The sequence below is a fragment of the Podarcis vaucheri genome (genome assembly GCF_965113315.1).
Source record: "Podarcis vaucheri genome assembly, chromosome: W".
Classification (NCBI taxonomy): Eukaryota; Metazoa; Chordata; class Lepidosauria; order Squamata; family Lacertidae; genus Podarcis; species Podarcis vaucheri.
In genome coordinates, this window is record NC_138757.1 from 17,126,072 (window position 1) to 17,133,402 (window position 7,331).

A 7,331-nucleotide genomic window follows, 5' to 3' on the forward strand; every position below is an offset into this window, starting at 1 on the left:
GCATTGTGATTTTTTAGCTTCCATAACTTAATCTTTGCAAAATCCTCTTCACTTGAGCCAGTAGGCTTCAGATTTTCAACAGCATCCAAAACTCCTTTTGCATCTAGAAATGCTATCAAACGTTCCTTCCATGGAACAAAATTGTGTTCATTCAGCATAGGCATTCCTTGCCTTGCATCACTATCAAAAGCTACACTAGCCATCTTAGAATTCAAAAATTTGAAAAAAAAAATCTAAATTCTAAAATTTGTCAAAAATTCTAAAATCAAAATCTCAAAATACAAAGGAAAACTTCACTGCCTTGGGTCACTGTGAACTCTGAGGGAGGGGAGGGGTTGCCTAATCCCCACTGCACAGTGGAACAAAGGACCATGTGCTTACCAGGAAGTTCTCTCAGAAAAATACTACTCAACTCAAAATCACAATCCAACAAAATTCTTTAAAAATACACAAAATTACGCAATGCTGGGGCCACTAACACTTTGTGGGAATGTTCAGGGATGCAGGATATGATATATTGTTTGATTATATCCTTTCCAATTTGTGTTAACGAGTTCCACAATTTAGCAGAGTAACCATCTGGCTTGGGGCGGGGCCTGGGGCCTCATAAGGACTGCCTACTGCTTGCTGCCTGCTGCCCAGGAAGACTCCCTGAGTGAGTGCTTGAGGGCCCTGCTCTTGCCACTTACCATCTGGCTTGGGGCGGGGCCCAGGGCCTCACAAGGACTGTGTGCTGCTTGCTGCCTGCTGCCCAGGAAGACTCCCTGAGTGAGTGCTTGAGGGCCCTGCTCTTGCCACTTACCATCTGGCTTGGGGCGGGGCCTGGGGCCTCATAAGGACTGCGTGCGGCTTGCTGCCTGCTGCCCAGGAAGTCTCCCTGAGTGAGTGCTTGAGGGCCCTGCTCTTGCCACTTACCATCTGGCTTGGGGCGGGGCCTGGGGCCTCACAAGGACTGTGTGCTGCTTGCGGCCTGCTGCCCAGGAGGACTCCCCTGAGTGAGTGCCTGAGGGCCTTGCTCCTCCCTGCTACTTACCACCTGGCCCAGGGCGGGGCCTGACAGGCCTCACTAGGACAGTTGTTACTGCCGGAGAGGCACAGAGTGTTTTTAATTTTTTTTTTTTTAAATCTGGATTTTTTTGTATGTGGGGGGTGGGGGTGGGATTGATGTTTGGTTGGGCTTGGGGAATTATTATTTTTTATTTTGATGTTTTTGTAATTTTTACTGTTTCTTGTTTGTATTGTTTTATTGCCAGTGAGTCTTGGGGAGGACCGCTCCCCCTGCAAGCCCATTCTCCACCTTGGGCCTGGGGGCGGCCCCCATACTCACCACCGCCACAGCTCTAAGGACACTGCTGCTGTGGCAGCAAATGTTTAAGCGTGTTATATATTTTAAAATGTTTTAAAGGTGTTTTTACTTTTTATTTTGTTGTACCACCAGAAACGGTGGTTTTTTATCCATGTATTTTTATTTTGTTTTGTTTTATTTTGGGTTGGGGTGGGATGGTTTGTTGAGTGGGGTGGGGATTGGTTTTGTTTCGGTGTATTTTTTGTTTGCTTTTATATTCTGTAAATGGAGGCGAGTATGAGGCTTGGGATTCCTACTGTGAAGGGGCGAGGGAGGTATGGCGGTGGGGGCAGATGGCATAGGCGAAGGGGATCGAGATACGGATATGCTCGTACCCCTTCCAATCTGCGCCCCATCCCGAGAGACGAGGGTAGGGTGAGAAAGGATTACTCACCTCCGTCACTGGTGTTGTGCAATGCCAGGTCTATAGGCAACAAAACCGCCACCCTGCGAGATTTCATCATCTCGCAGGGGGTCGACCTGGCTTGTGTGACGGAGACCTGGGTGCGCGAAGGGGTAACTGTTACCTTACGAGAGATGGCGCCCCCGGGTTTCTCCGTCCTCCACCAGTCACGGACTGTGGGCCGGGGGGGAGGGGTGGCATTATTAATCCGGGAAGATTGTTCTTTCAGGGCTCTACCACCGCCATCGATCCCTGGCATTGAATGTGTTGGCCTAGTGTGGGGCTCCGAGGTGAGCTTGGCTGTCTGGCTGGTGTACCGGCCACCTAGCGCACCAGCAGCCACCCTGTCAGGCCTGCTGGAGGCGGTGGCCGGCTGGGCCTTGGAGTTCCCTAACCTATTGGTATTGGGGGACTTCAACATCCATGCTGATGCCACTCCCTCCTCACAGGCTCTGGACCTGGTGTCTTCCATGGCGACACTAGGGCTCTCCCAGTTTGTTTCGGGCCCCACACATCAAGCAGGCCACACGCTGGATCTGATCTTTGGCGCTGGTATAGATGTGATCATGTTTCCTTCGATGAAGGTGCCATGGTCTGATCACTATGCTATGAAAGCCAGGATTGATGTTCCACCCCCACCCTGCTTAGGTGGTGAGCCGATTTGGGCTCGCCCGCGGAGGCTGATGGACCCTGATAGATTCCGCCAAGCCTTGCGGGACCTTTCTCCCCCTGGCGACTCATTGACTGAGCTTGTTGAGGGCTGGAATACCCAGCTCCTGGCAGCCATCAATGAGATCGCACCTAAGCGCCCTCTGCGACCCCGCAGAAACCGGGCTCCCTGGTTTACTGAGGAGCTCCGGAAAATGAAGCGGGACCTCAGACGGCTAGAGCGAGTATGGCGGGGTGCCCGTGACGGAGCCTCAAGAACATCTTATAGGGTTTTTATGAAAACCTACGAGATGGCAGTGAAGGCCGCTAAGAAGTCCTACTTCTCGGCCTCCATTGCATCCGCTAGCTCTCGCCCGGCACAATTATTTAGTATAATTCGGTCTTTAACGTCCCTCGAAGGACAGCCAAATTTAAATAACAATTCGACACACAGCTGTGAGGCATTTGCGAGCTTTTTTGCGGAGAAGGTCCTGTCGCTCCGCCATGACCTCCCTGCCAATTTGGATACAATAAAGGAACTGGAGGCCCCTCGACTGTCCTCGGGTCCAGTACTGGACCACTTTGACCGGATATCCCCAGCCGATGTGGACAGACTCCTCCGAGCTGGAAAGCCCACCACTTGTCCTCTCGACCCGTGCCCGTCTTGGCTGATTAGAGCATGTCCAGACGAGGTGCGGGCCCCCCTGGGGGATATCATCAATTTGTCCCTTGGCACCGGGACATTCCCAGGGGAACTGAAGGAGGCAGTGGTGCGTCCGCTCTTAAAGAAAACATCATTAGATCCCTTAGATCTATCCAATTACCGCCCAGTTTCGAATCTTCCATTCCTGGGTAAGGTGATTGAGAGAGCGGTTGCTGAACAGCTTGGTAGGTTTCTGGATGAAACATCGGCTCTGGATCCATTCCAGTCCGGCTTCCGCGCTGGTCATGGGACCGAGACGGCTCTGGTCGCCCTAACAGATGATCTTCGTAGACAGCTGGATCGAGGCGGGTCGGGGCTGCTGATTCTTCTAGATCTGTCAGCAGCTTTCGACATGGTCGATCATGAACTTCTGGACCACCGCCTCGCCGACGTGGGGATCCAGGGCACAGTCCTTCAATGGCTGCGCTCGTTTCTCTCTGGTCGGGGACAGAGGGTGGCGCTTGGGGGGGAACTGTCATCCCGCCACTCCTTGGTGTGTGGAGTGCCTCAGGGTGCGATTCTCTCCCCGATGCTTTTTAACATCTTTATGCGCCCCCTCGCCCAGCTTGTCCGGAGTTTTGGGCTGGGCTGCCATCAGTATGCTGATGACACCCAACTCTATCTGTTGATGGATGGCCATCCTGACTCGGCCCCAGACACACTGATCAGATGCTTGGAAGCTGTGGCTGGATGGTTACGTGGGAGCCGGTTGAAGTTAAATCCTTCGAAGACAGAGGTCCTCTGGCTGGGACGGGACGATATGGGATTGAGGGGGCAACTCCCATCTCTTGCGGGGGTGCAATTAGTGCCAGCACCGTCCGTCAAGAGTTTGGGTGTAATCTTCGATACCTCCCTCTCTATGGAGGCGCAGATTACAGCTATAACAAAGGCGGCATTTTTTCATCTCCGCCAAGCTAAGCAGTTGGCCCCTTACCTCTCTCGCCCTGACCTAGCCACTGTGATCCATGCGACGGTCACCTCCAGACTGGATTATTGTAACTCGCTCTACGTGGGGCTGCCCTTGAGACTGACCCAGAAACTCCAGCGGGTGCAGAATGCCGCAGCGAGACTCCTTACGGGGTCCTCGCTGCGAGATCACATTCATCCGGTGCTATACCAGCTGCACTGGCTCCCGGTGGAGTACAGGATCAGGTTTAAGGTGCTGGTTTTAACCTTCAAAGCCCTATACGGCCTAGGACCCTCGTATCTACGGGACCGCCTCTCCTGGTATGCCCCACAGAGGAACTTACGGTCCTCAAATAAAAACATCTTGAAGGTCCCAGGCCTCAGAGAGGTTAGGCTGGCCTCAACTAGAGCCAGGGCTTTTTCGGCTGCGGCTCCAACCTGGTGGAACGCTCTGTCACAAGAGACAAGGGCCCTGCAGGACTTGACATCTTTCCGCAGGGCCTGCAAGACAGAGCTGTTCCACCAGGCCTTTGGTTGGGGCACAGCCTGACTCCCTCCTTTGGCAATCCTTACAATACTTTAGTTTATGGTTGCCATCAATTCTGATTTTAATTAATTCTTATGATGTTTTTATAATGTTGCACTATTTTAGTGTTGTTAGCCGCCCTGAGCCCGGCTTCGGCTGGGGAGGGCGGGATATAAATAAAATTTATTATTATTATTATTATTATTATTATTATTATTATTATTATTATTATTCCCCCTTTTAAACTTACAGTGGATGCATTTGCTCAGGCTCGCTAAAGCCTCTATAATACATTTTAAAGGTAATTCCCTGTTTAGTCCCTCATAAAAGATAAGACACGACACAGTCTTCTATGAAAGGGTAAAAGCATCCAGGCTTTGTAGGCATAGGTGGCTGCTGCCTGGTGGGGCTGGTGGGGCAGAAGGCAGGGGGACCAACAGTAGCAGGGTCTGTGTAATTCAAGTTTTGTGCCCACCTTCCCAGCAACACTGAGGCTAAGGAGGGGGAAGCTGAAAGCCAGGACCACCCCGAGTGGTGTTTCTAAGTAGGAAGCCCAGCAGCAGGTAGCCACAGGTTCCAATGGATCAGCCGCCAGTGTTTGTAGTATGCCACAGCGCCAAAGGACCCATGGGTCTGGAAGGCAAGAGAGGTATAGATGAGGCTTGCTGAAAGTTGCCCTTGCTCTTGGGTCAGGGCTCTGCAATGCGCAGCCTCGGAGGCAGGCTTTTCCGAGAGCAAGTTCCCAATTGCAAGTTGCGCGCCACACATTTGGGAGTGCAGCCCCTAGGAAGGGGCGCAAAAGCACAAGCTTTCCTCCTTCCATTTTTCTTTTCTTTTGTTCCCCCCACCTCAAAAGTCCAAGGTGGAACATCTCTAGCTAGGGATGGGAATAACCCTCTTTGCCTGTAACCCTAGAGAACCTCTCTCTCAGTCAGGCATCTCCAGGTAGGACTAGGAAATTCTGCCTTTACCCTGGAGTGAGTGTTCCCGTCAGTGTTGACAATACTAAGCTGAATGAATCAGTGGTCTGGCTCAGTACAAGGCAGCTTCTTCCTATGCTTCTATGATTACACGAATCAACTCAGTTCTCCAGGTAAGGAGCCCTTGTGTTCAGAGTAAAGCCATACTGATCACTTCTATATTGGTTAGACGATGCTACGAATGTAGCTCAGAAATTGCCACGCCTGTTCAGTTTGTTGCTCGCTCTGCTATCCCTGCCTCATTTAATGCAGTCTCATTTAATAGACTGGAAAGAGAAGCTGCTGAATTGCAACTCATTACCAAACTTAAAACCATGGAGAGACCTGGTCTGAACAGAGACATTGGATTCTTATCTCATTATACATGACTAAGCCATTTCTCACCTTCTCACCCCTTGCCTTTTCCTGTAAGACCTATTACAGTCATTAAGAGTCGTCAACAGGCTCATCTCAGCTATCTGCCAATCTCCCATTCCCACCACCCTTCTGAGTAATACCCCTCCCCACCTTCTCACTATATAGAAGGATCTGGCAACTTCTGTTTCAGTGTATCTGAAGAAGTGTGCATGCACACGAAAGCTCATACCAAGAACTAACTTAGTTGGTCTTTAAGGTGCTACTGGAAGGAATTTTTTTATTTTGACTATGGTATGGCAGACCAACACGGCTACCTATCTGTCATTTAATGCAATACATTTTCCCTGGTTGAATTAAAATAAAGTCAACCCTTTTTTGGGGGGCGGGAATTATGTCTTCTTTTTTTTGTAAAAGTTTTTATTAAAAGTTTCAACATAACAATTTATCAAAGATACATCAACCTCACCCCCCCATTTTTCCCCTCCCCCAAAAAACTTCCCTCAGCTCCTCTCTCTGGTTTTTCAACACATGTTATTCTCTGCATCTTATAAGATTGTAAATATCCTTAATTTTTCTATCTATATATTGCCAATACAAGATTTGTGAATGTTTATTCAAAGCCTGCCAAGGAGTCCAGTCCAGTTTGTTGTTTCTTTAAATACTTTGTAAAAGGTTCCCATTCTTCTTTAAAGTCACAGTTGTCCTTCTCACGGAGTTTGTATGTCAATTACGCCAGTTCCACATGATCCATCAGTTTCTCTTGCCATAGTTCTTTAGTTGGGGTTTCTTCATTCTTCCATCCTTGTGCTATTAAAACTCTTGCCGCCGTTGTCACATACATGAAGATATTTTTCAGTTTCCTTGGCAGGTCTTTTCCTACAATCCCTAACAGATATGCTTCAGGTTTTTTGTACAAATGTTAAATGGAACATTTTCTTCAGCTCATTATATATCATTTCCCTTTTTAAAAAATTTTTTGCTACAATCCCACCACATATGATAAAAAGTCCCTTATTTTTCCTTACATTTCCAATACATATTTGAACCAGTTTTATATATTCTTCCTATCTGCACTGGAGTTATATACCATCTGTACATCATTTTCATATAATTTTCTTTCAGCAGAGAGCAATCTGTAAATTTTAAATCATTTTTTCCCAGTCTTTCCCAGTCTTCAAACATTATATTATGGCCTATATCTTGTGCCCATTTAATCATAACTGATTTCACCTCTTCGTCTTTTGTTTCCCATTCTAGCAGAATGCTATATGCACCTTTCAGCAGCTTCACCTTCCCTTCTACGACTTTTTTTTTAAATCTAGATGTTGTGTAACTGAATCCTTTCTTCTTATCGTCTTTGTATATTTCATGTAATTGCCGATAGTGTAACCAACTCTGAAAATGGTCTTTTATTTCCTCATAATCTCTTAGTTTCCATTTTCCTTCTTGATCTTTTAACAAAT